Genomic DNA, 9,699 nt, shown 5'->3' with positions numbered 1-9,699 from the left:
TCCTGCACAATGCAAGACACAGAATCTCACCCACCCACTCCTGTAACAAACCCCTAACCTATGTCTGAGTTATTGAAGTGCTCAAATTGTGTTTGCCTCATCAAGTAGCATGAGGAGTAGATGCCAGTAGTCTTTTCCTTTGTGAAGGCCTGTGTTTTAAAATCTCTATCACAAGTGAAATTAGTTGCTTCTCATTGTGGCCTGCAGTTGATGTCTGTCTCCATAACAAACTTTTAACTATCGTTCCTCTCTGTTTAGGAGTAGGCCCAGGGCTGGGATTGGGATGGGGGATGGTGCATTTGCAGAACTGTGTTGATAGAGCCTTGTGCAGTCTTTGCTTAAATTCTTCCTAGCTGTTTTGTGTCCTCTTTTCCTCACTTCTTGTGATGACTAATGTTTGTATGAAACAGAGGAAAATGATTGTGGAAAGAGCCTTTCCTTCCTGTGAAGTGGTGATGAATAATGATAAACTATGCCCCCTTACACTTTCAGACCTGTTTGTTGCTGAGTGAATCCAAATCCCTTTGAGTAATTGAAACATTGCCCTTAGGAATCATGGTTACTTCCATTTTGTTCTCACTCCAAAACCACTTTCTCTTCCTATCTCTGATCTTAGTAGTTGAATTTGGAGCAGACTGGTGGTTAGCAGCCCTGACCTACTTTCAGCAGGAAGTGGTTCCAGGGATATAAGCTGCTAGAATGTGAACAGTCAGGGGGACGCTGGAAGTACTCAGTTGCACTTTGCCCTCCTGGAAATGGTTTGCCAAACTTCAGACTGGTGGAAGGCTGGATCGCTCCAAGGATAGACCAGATATCAGTGGCAAAGAAGCACTTTTGCACTGTGGTGGCTAGCTCAGATGAATGGATGAGTTCCCCCTATACCGCTTTACAGCCAGAAATTGAAAAGCCGGAAACCTAGATCTGTCCCTGTCCCCTTTCTCCGCCATATGACAAATAACATAAAAGGAGTGGGTTTTTTTGTTTGTTTTTTTTTTTTAACTGGGGAAATAAAATATTCCTGACATTAAGTGACTCTGGAACCGTGGGTCCCAAGAGTTTAAGAACTGTCTTTTTTGTAGCCTGCCTAAGTCAGATCTACCGATCTCTCTCCTTCTGCTTAGGACTTGTCCATCCCTGATTAACTCCATGTGTGGACACACTTATTCCAGAATAAGAGAGCCTTGTTCCAATTTATCTTAACCCACTGAATAGGTGTTCCAGAGTAACCATGTGTAGATAAGTTCTTGCAAATCCCACAGAAGCTTGAGACTCAGGCCCCAGGCCTGCAGTTAGGCAGATAAGGACTCTAGGTGGGTGCGAGGAGCAGAGAGAGAACCTGGAGCTTGCAACGTTTTTTCAGGAGCATAAAGGCTGCAGGAGTGAGGAAGGGCACTTCTATTTAAAGGGAAATTAAATCTCAGGCATTAGTGTGAGGGTGAGGAGTGGAGAAAGATGGAGATTTCAGCTTTGTGATAAACGGAAAAACTTGGACTTGTGGGCAGCAATTTAATGGCAGCTACACTGTGCTTCAGAAGCCAGTAGGGAGCTGACCCTCACGTATCCTCTTTTGCAGAGCAGTGGGGGGCAGCTGCTTGCTGCTACCTGTTCTGAATGCCCTATCAGGTTCCTGACACAGGTGTTTTGAACGGATTCTCCCTGTTGCCTCCCCTTCCCAAGGGCTGAGAGACTCTGTTTATGGGATTGTTTTAATTCAAGTGCCTCTTGGGGAAGGGAAGTGCAGATTCAGCAGTGGAGCCCCAGACAGCTGGGGCTGGTGGGTCAAGAATGTGATCCTGACAGCTGGATTGGGACTGAAACTGCTAATGTGGTGTGTGGGGGAGAGCAGGGGAGAGAGACTGGGAGGGCGCTTGTAGAAAGAAAATCCATAGGGAGCTAACTTGTTCACGTTTCCTGCCCTCCGCCTCCCTCTCTCTGCTGTTCTCCGTTCTATAGCCTGCACGTATTCTGTATAACGCATGCCCACGTGCACACGTTGTCTTGGCGCCTGGCAGAGCCATTAAACTGAGACTCTATCAGCGCTTCCATTAGAAGCCCATCTCCACCCCCACCCCCTGCTTTTTTGCAGGATTTATAATATAATGGCTTTGTGCATTATAATGATTCAAGCCTCCAAGCAACTTCCCTGCAGCCCCTGCTACGGTGATTCCAAGGTGTGTCAGGCATGTAATTAGACTGTGGGAGCGTGTTCCCTGCGGTTTTAAAAACAAAAAGAGTATTGTGGCTATTTTGGTAACCAAACAAATTGACCTTGCAAATCGCCATTGCAGGTGTCAATGTCCTGTCTGCTTTGAAGCTTACAGAATTATTATTCTTGCTTAGTAAGGAAACAGAAGGTGGAGACTGACTTGGAAGTGGGCATAAGAAGCTTTTCATCTCATGAATGCTGCTCAAACAGAGCAGAGGTTGGAAGTGTCCAGTATTTTGCAGCAGGTCGGCATGGTGGCCTGCGTGAAACAAGTTTGATGGTTCCAGTGCAACTCCTAGAGGGTCTATGTTCACAAAGAGTCCGGCAGAACAAACAAGAACAATGACAAACGGCCAAGGTTTGAATGGGCTGTGGAGACTGGTCCACCCTGGGAATGGCTGAGATATATTAGTAAGGTGGGTGTGTGGGAACTTGCCCTGCTGTTCAGTCTTTCAAGCTGCCACATTTCACCAACACTGAACTCTGAGAGGGAAAAACAAGTTAAATTGTAATTGAGGAAGAAGAGGCAGAAGGCAAAAGATCCTCTAGCTTTATAGAGGTAAGTATGTTTAAAATGGCTCTAAGATGAAGCTATTAAAGTTAGAGCACATCAACAAAGGGGATGGCTGGGAGAGGAGGAAGTCAAGTGAAGCAATGTGGTTTTTGCTGTTTTGTATTCTGATAACTTGGAAACAGCTCCCTCCTTAAATCTCCCCCCAAAACAAAAAAACCTCCCTTGAGACCAAAAACAGAAACCTCAAACCCCCAACAGCAAACAAACGGACAAACCTGGTCTGCAGCCAAACCTTTGCACGTCAAGCTTCAGCCCAAAGAGAATATTTCACAGCTGTGCTGTAAACCCCTGAAATGATGGCTTTACAGTGGAAATGCTGATGACCCCTTAAGCAGAACAACGCACTGTAATTAGTGTTCCATGTTTAATGTGCCAAACGAAGCACAGCTTCCTCGAGCCTTTGTTGTTTTGCAGCAGTAACAGGAGATCAGAACATGTGTTCAGACAGTAGATCAGAGGCTGTGTGGTATGCACCAGTCCCGGATGGTTACGCACACTTGTAGTTGTGCATTGTTTGGTGGGCTGGCGAGAAAACTGGTGGTCTGAGAGCTGGGCTAGCTTTGGGGCTTAGGACTTGCCATTTAAATGTAGCCTGTGTAGCCCACTCCTGCCTGTGCATCCTCACCTCTCAATTGTCCATGCATGGCCAAGATGCATCTTCACATATGTCATTACACCCCTGAAGTCAACAGCTTCATGTCACATTGCTGTGTTGCAACATTCCAAATAAATTCAGGACCGTAATGGTGCTGAAAGCTACAGTGGCAGAATCCAGGAGGAACAGTCATGTCAACTGGGGATTTCATGAAATCTAGCCTTGATCTTTTGTAAGGGGTGAAAAAATCATTCCATATTGACTCTTCAGACAAAACAGTTAGTAGTTATTGACAACTGCTGCACTGTTGGTGAAGATGTTCTAGTCTTTCCAAAATGCAATGACCAAGTTCCCTCACTGCTTTCTTAACACTAGGTTTTCTATGTCTGCTTCTCTCATGAAGCATGTGGCTAAGTGCATTATGTGAGCATATGATTTATTGACAGGGAGGGATATAGTCTTGTTTTGCTCGCTTGATGTTGTTAGCTAATGAAATGGACTAAAACATTAATCGTATTACTGTATATCTCATGTCCTACGTGAGGCTTTTAACTAAGGACTTGTCTACGCTTGAAAGCTGACAGAAATAGCTATTCTGGAATGGAATAACTATTCCAGAATAACTTGTTGCAGAAGAATTACTCTGGAATAGCTCTTTCAGTTAATTTCCAGGTATAGACAAACCCTTAGAGCAGTTGTAATTCTTACCCATTGTTTATCTTTGGGCTGCCCTCTCGGAATGGCTGAGGTATGTGATGGACTCTGTCATACCTGGGAATGGCCTTTCTAAGTTACTATCTCCTGTAAGCTGCTGGTTGATGTTGCTTTAGGAATTCGTTGTTGGTGTGTTAGCTGTGCCTACGTGGTTGTGCTGATTTCATGATGTTCCTCTCTTGGGAGCCGTTTTCAAGTACTGAGGTGTTGGACAGAGTTCCTTTCCCTCCTCTTAAATTCTCCAGCTATTTATTTCTGCACTAGAATAGCTCTGCTCTCGTGGGGAATGTGTAGCTCCCTGGGCTTCCGAAGATGTGGATGGCACTGAAAGGCTAGAAATGGGGCTAGCCTGGTGGGCTAACAGTTAAGAGTTCCATTTGGTGTTTGGGGGGATGGAGAAGGGGAGAAAAAATTGCACTTGGACTCCTCCTCAGTTCCCTGCTTCTGTGTTGGGATGAGTGATGTGACACGCACCAGCTGTGTTGCTTCCAGACTGGATAGAAATATTACAGCAACATCAAGGCATTGTCCAACCTACAGTTGAAACTGTGCGCTCAGAGTGTCCCTTATTACAGATGGTTTCCCTGACCAGGGTTCTGTTTCCATGAGAACTGTGGCTGTCAAGCTGTGCTGTGGAAACTTCCCATTGGGTGGACCACAGTGTGATCCTAATGCAGCTCTTGCCATCCTGTGACCTCAGAGATGCAAGGAAGGAGGTAGGGATTCAATAGCATGGCTTGACTGATATGGTTCTCGGGGTAGCGGGGAGGAGTCTCTGCTCACAATAGAGAGGAAATCTCTCTGCAAGCCCCAGCTCAGAAACGGCACTCTCAAGTTCAGCCATAATATTGGCTTCTTTGGATCTACACAGCAGTGCGTACTGTGGTGGAGGAGTGTGTTATAACGGTACGGTCGCAGTCAGAGCCTGTAACACTGGTTCTTTAACACCGGCTGATGCCCTCTATAGAAGCAAGAGCACACGTTGTGCCTCTCCCACCTCTGGCCATAGATATTGCTGTGTACACAAGCCCAAAGGGAGAATGCCAAGCTCTTCCAGGCTGGCACGACACAGCGTGTGGGAGAGTGGGGTGGCTGGGGGTATCCTTAGGCCTTAACATTTTGTTCTAGCCCTTTCATGCAGCAGCAACTGCCGGTGGTAAGTCGACCTACATTACGCAACTCCAGCTATGTGAATAACATAGCTGGAGTCGACATACCTTAGGTCGAGTTACCACGGGGGATCGACGGGAGAAACTCTCCTGTCAACTTACCTTACTTTTCTTGTCGGGGGTAGAGTGCAGGGGTCAACTGGAGAGTGATCTGCTGTTGATTTTACAGGCTAAATCGATCGCCGATGGCTCTTTCTCAGAGCTTCGATCCCTGTGGTGGTGTAGACCTGACCTCAGCTTCCCCAAACTAGCCACTAGCCAGAGCCGGTGGTAAAATCTCTCACTGGGAGCTGTCAGTGGCACTTCTTGTCTGTGATTGTTCATCCTGTTCGAGGGAGCCGTTAGACCAGTCTTTCTGAGAGGTTTGTCAGTAATTGAGCAGTGGGGGCTGGAGACCACTTGGTCACATACCTGAGTGTCTTATTGCAGTGTTTGGCTGGTTCTCCCTGGTCAGGAGAACTGGGAAAGCTCTGGCTGCTCTCTGCAGTGCCCTGAGAGTGCCAGCTATGGCAGAACAGCAATGGGAGCTTCCTCTTCTGGATGTCCTGCTCGTGTTGAATAGGGTTCCAGCAGGTGGAACTTCCTTGCAGCAGTGCCATATTAGCACTGAGACGACTGCAGCGCTGGCCTGCTTACAGTACTACTTTTCCGGCTAGTATAGCTATGTGAGCTAACCAGCCATAGGGCCTGAGGATTCAGCAGAGGCAAAGGATGAATGTGTGGCCTGAAGCACAGGAGTGGCAGATGGGAGATCTGGGTTCTGCCACAGGCCTGCTGTGTGACCCTGGGGCAAGCCACTGAGGCAAACTTTTTCAAACTTGGGTGCCTGAAATTTTGACGCCTGAAAAAGTGGGCCAGTTTCTGATGTACTGAGCACCTGCAACTCCCCAATGAAGTGAGAGGTGCTCAGTACATCCGACCGTCTGGCCACTGTTTTAGGTACCTGCCATCCATCTCCATCAGAGATGGAGATGGATGGCAGGAGAGAGATCACTTGATCATTGCCTGTTAGCGTCACTCCCTCTGGGGCACCTGGCAATGGCCACTGTCGGTAGACAGATACTGGGCTAGGTGGACCTTTGGTCTGACCCAGTACGGTCATTCTTATGTTATGTTCTTATGTGTAGATTTAAGTGCCTAGTTTTAGGCACCCACACTTGAAAAAAATGGACTTAAGGAAACCTCTTGGTCTCTGCAACATGGTTGCAATCTAACGTGAACTCCATAAGAGTGTTGCATGTGGCTAAATTCAATAACACTTTTAAAGCACTTTGCGATCCTTGGATGGAAATGCCTGGTATTAATAGAACTCCACAGTATGATGTAATGACTGCAAAGGGCCAGACTTCAAAAGTTCAGCCTCTCCTTTGGGCCTGTAGTTTGAGGGCACAGATTATTGCAGGCACAGCTTTGCAACTCAGTCTTGTAATTATCTGCACTTGTCAGTTAGGTGTCCACTTCCTGATACGCAGGTACCAACAGGGACCGATGCGTCTAAATGAGAAGTGTGGGTGCAAAAAAGGAGGTCAACTTGAGGACCCATGGCAAACTATACCCCAAGTTTCAAACACTGAATGCAAACTCTGCGCCTCCTTAACCCCCCACTCTTCTATCTTAGGTTCACCTCTCTTCCACTCTCTTCAGTCTGATTGGGACTTGGAGACAGGTGATTAAAGGTTTCTTTTTGTCTGAGGGATAGTGGAGTGTTTGCAATAAGTGAAGCTGAACAAGGAAAGGTTAAGGCTGAGTAGAATCTATAAGATTCTGCTTGTTAAATGAGTTTGTGAATTCTTGCCTTGCAAGTCATAGTCATGGCAGCAGGCTTCCGACTTGCAAAAGCTTTGGATCTGAGATGAGAGGCGAGGTGAGAGGAGTCAGTTTTTAAAAAGAAGAGTTAATTGTGGAGCTTTGAAAATTGGGCTCATGCTTCACGGGATGCTCCTCTTGTAGCACTGGGTCTAAATACAATGGTAAAAAGACCAATTATCTCCCCTCAGCAACAGTTCTGCCTTTATAAAGGAAGGAGCAGAGTTGGGTGTGTGATCAGCTAGAGGGAGAAGATGCTTTCCAGCAGGAAAGTAATTTCCTGGGCACACGTGGACTGGGCGTCCCCTTTGGGCCTGAATCCTGCTACAAGCTGCAGGACAAAGTGGACATTTGTTGCCTGCAAGCATTTTCAAGCCTTCCTTATGTTACACAGCTGCCTGGGGTATCTGCAACACTCCATGTGGGAGAGAAGACCAGAGGAAGTGCAATGTGATGCTACAGGGCTGTGTGGGAGTGAGGGTTGTGGGGGGGTGGGGGAGGAGAGTGAGAAGTAAAGGTGGCCGAACAGATCCGTTAAGTAACACTTCCTCTGGTTCATTTTTTCCTTAAAAACTGGGAGTGAGAAGAGTCTTCCAACTCCATGCTCCCCAGCCTGTGAAGCCGAGTGTAGTTCCTTGAAGAGCCTATCGACGTACTGCTCAGAAACCTTGTCTACACTGGGAAAATTACCCATTGCTTACAACGTGTCCTGCAGCAGGTACTGCTGAAGTGCAAGCATGGCGTCGGACAAATAGTGTGTCTGCTGCCTTTTTGGAAACCGTGGTTAAAAGCAGCCTGGGCTGCACCTGGCACTAAGCTATATTGCACAGTTGATGTCCATTATCAGCAATGGATAATTTTCATAATGAAACAAGGCTGGAGTGTTGGCCAGATGGGATCACTTGAGAGAGATGTAAATTGCTTTCCATTCACCATCTCCGGGGCTGAGAATGCTCTACTTAGGGATCTCAACCCCTGTTAGTTGGAGGGGCAGAGAGCTGGGGATCTCGGCTTCAGTGCTGTGTGTGTGTGTGTGTGTGTGTAATTACTTTCCAAACAGAATTTTTAAAAAACATTTTGCCGTGTATTTTGAAGCCGCTATAACACACCTGAACAAAGCACAAGTACCGTTTTTTTTTTTTTTTTTAAAGAAAATAGAATTGGAGCTAAGCTATTTTCTTGCTTTGCTAGTGGATTTATAGATGCATTTTTAATAGTCTGCACTTATTTAATAACCATATTGAGTTACAGCTTTTTGTAAAAGCCACATTTCCAAAGAGAGACTCATTTTGCAAGAATGAGGATAGAATAACTGTGGGGATTGGGATATGTATGGAATATGAAATCTTCCATCTCTAGGTCACCAGCTTGAATACAGGGAAAGCCATGAGTTACTGAACCGCTGCCTTTTGGTGGCTTGTGTGAAATGAAGTGATGGGGTCTCAGTCTAGTTCCTTGTGGAAGGTGTACCTATATATCAAAACCCACCATTACTATTGGCACTCTCTCTAGCAACCTGAGCAGAGAACTCAAGGATAATGAGGCCATACATCTCCACCATATAGGTAATTCCTTAAGTTCTGTGTTGGGGCACATTGGCACTGGGAAACTTGCCCTACCTGTCTATTGTGCACCCTGTTGTCTGGATGAACACAAGACATCCATCTCCTGGGAAGCTACTGATGATCATAGTAATCATTGCAATAATAACTTCTTACGTGGCACCCATGCCTGAAGGCTTCTGAATATTTAACAAAATATAATTCAAACTATGTTAATCAAAACCAGAAGACAACATGATCCAACAAAATCAAGAATTAGCAGGGATGGCGGTGCGGGGGAAAACACATGCATATAACATGCAATAAATAAAACCATACTGCATGAACTGTAAATGAAAGAGGACAATTTTGTGCCTCCATCAAGAGAACACCAGGGAGGACCGCAGGCTTAAGTTTAGCTGAAGTGTTTTCTAGAGTCCTCCCTGGCCCTTAACTGAGAAGGCCCAGCCTTCAGCATTGTGTCACTTTGTCCTCACAAGCATGAAATTCACTTTTGAAAAGATTTCTAAAAAGGAAACCAGTTTTAAGATCTAATATGCCATGTTTCTCAACTGAAGGGTCATGACTCCCCAGGGAGGGGAGTTACCAAAAGCAGTTGGGAGGTTGGGGGGTTGTGAGGTATTGAAAACTTTATTACAGTTCTATAGCAAAGAAAATCAAATGTCCAGGTTGACTCTGGGGTGATCAAAACCTTCATAGTTTGTGATGTCAGATGAAGTAGTTGAAGTCAAAGAAGTTTTATATTTTATATAATATTATCATTATCGTCATGAATACATCTTCTATAAAAGAGTAAGAAATGTAAGAGAAGGTCATATGAATTTGATTTCAAATAAGGGGTTGCCACCCTGAGAAAGTTGAGAAATACTTTTCTAACGGTTAGAACACAGGCGTGAGAGCTAGTTGGATCTTGGGTTCTGTTCCACATGATCCCCTTATGACCTTGGGCAAGTCACCTTGTCCCTCAGGTGAAAGCAGAACCTCAGTAAAGTGAATCCCAGAGTTTGAGTATCTACTCAGGAACTTCTCAAGCCTGCACCACCTGGGTTGGAGACTTTTTTGCTAGCTTTTGT

General features: G+C 45.7%; 1 protein-coding gene across 5 annotated transcripts in view; it reads left to right on the top strand.

Annotated features, from left to right (window-relative positions):
* MAPKBP1 (mitogen-activated protein kinase binding protein 1) overlaps positions 1–9,699 on the top strand; it is a 141,478-nt gene that overhangs the window by 33,781 nt on the left and 97,998 nt on the right. The gene's annotated exons all lie outside the window — the stretch shown is intronic.

The sequence above is a fragment of the Chelonoidis abingdonii genome, chromosome 4 (genome assembly GCF_003597395.2).
Source record: "Chelonoidis abingdonii isolate Lonesome George chromosome 4, CheloAbing_2.0, whole genome shotgun sequence".
Classification (NCBI taxonomy): Eukaryota; Metazoa; Chordata; order Testudines; family Testudinidae; genus Chelonoidis; species Chelonoidis abingdonii.
Note: the sequence above shows the minus strand (reverse complement) of the source record. Positions and strands in the feature narration are given on the sequence as shown.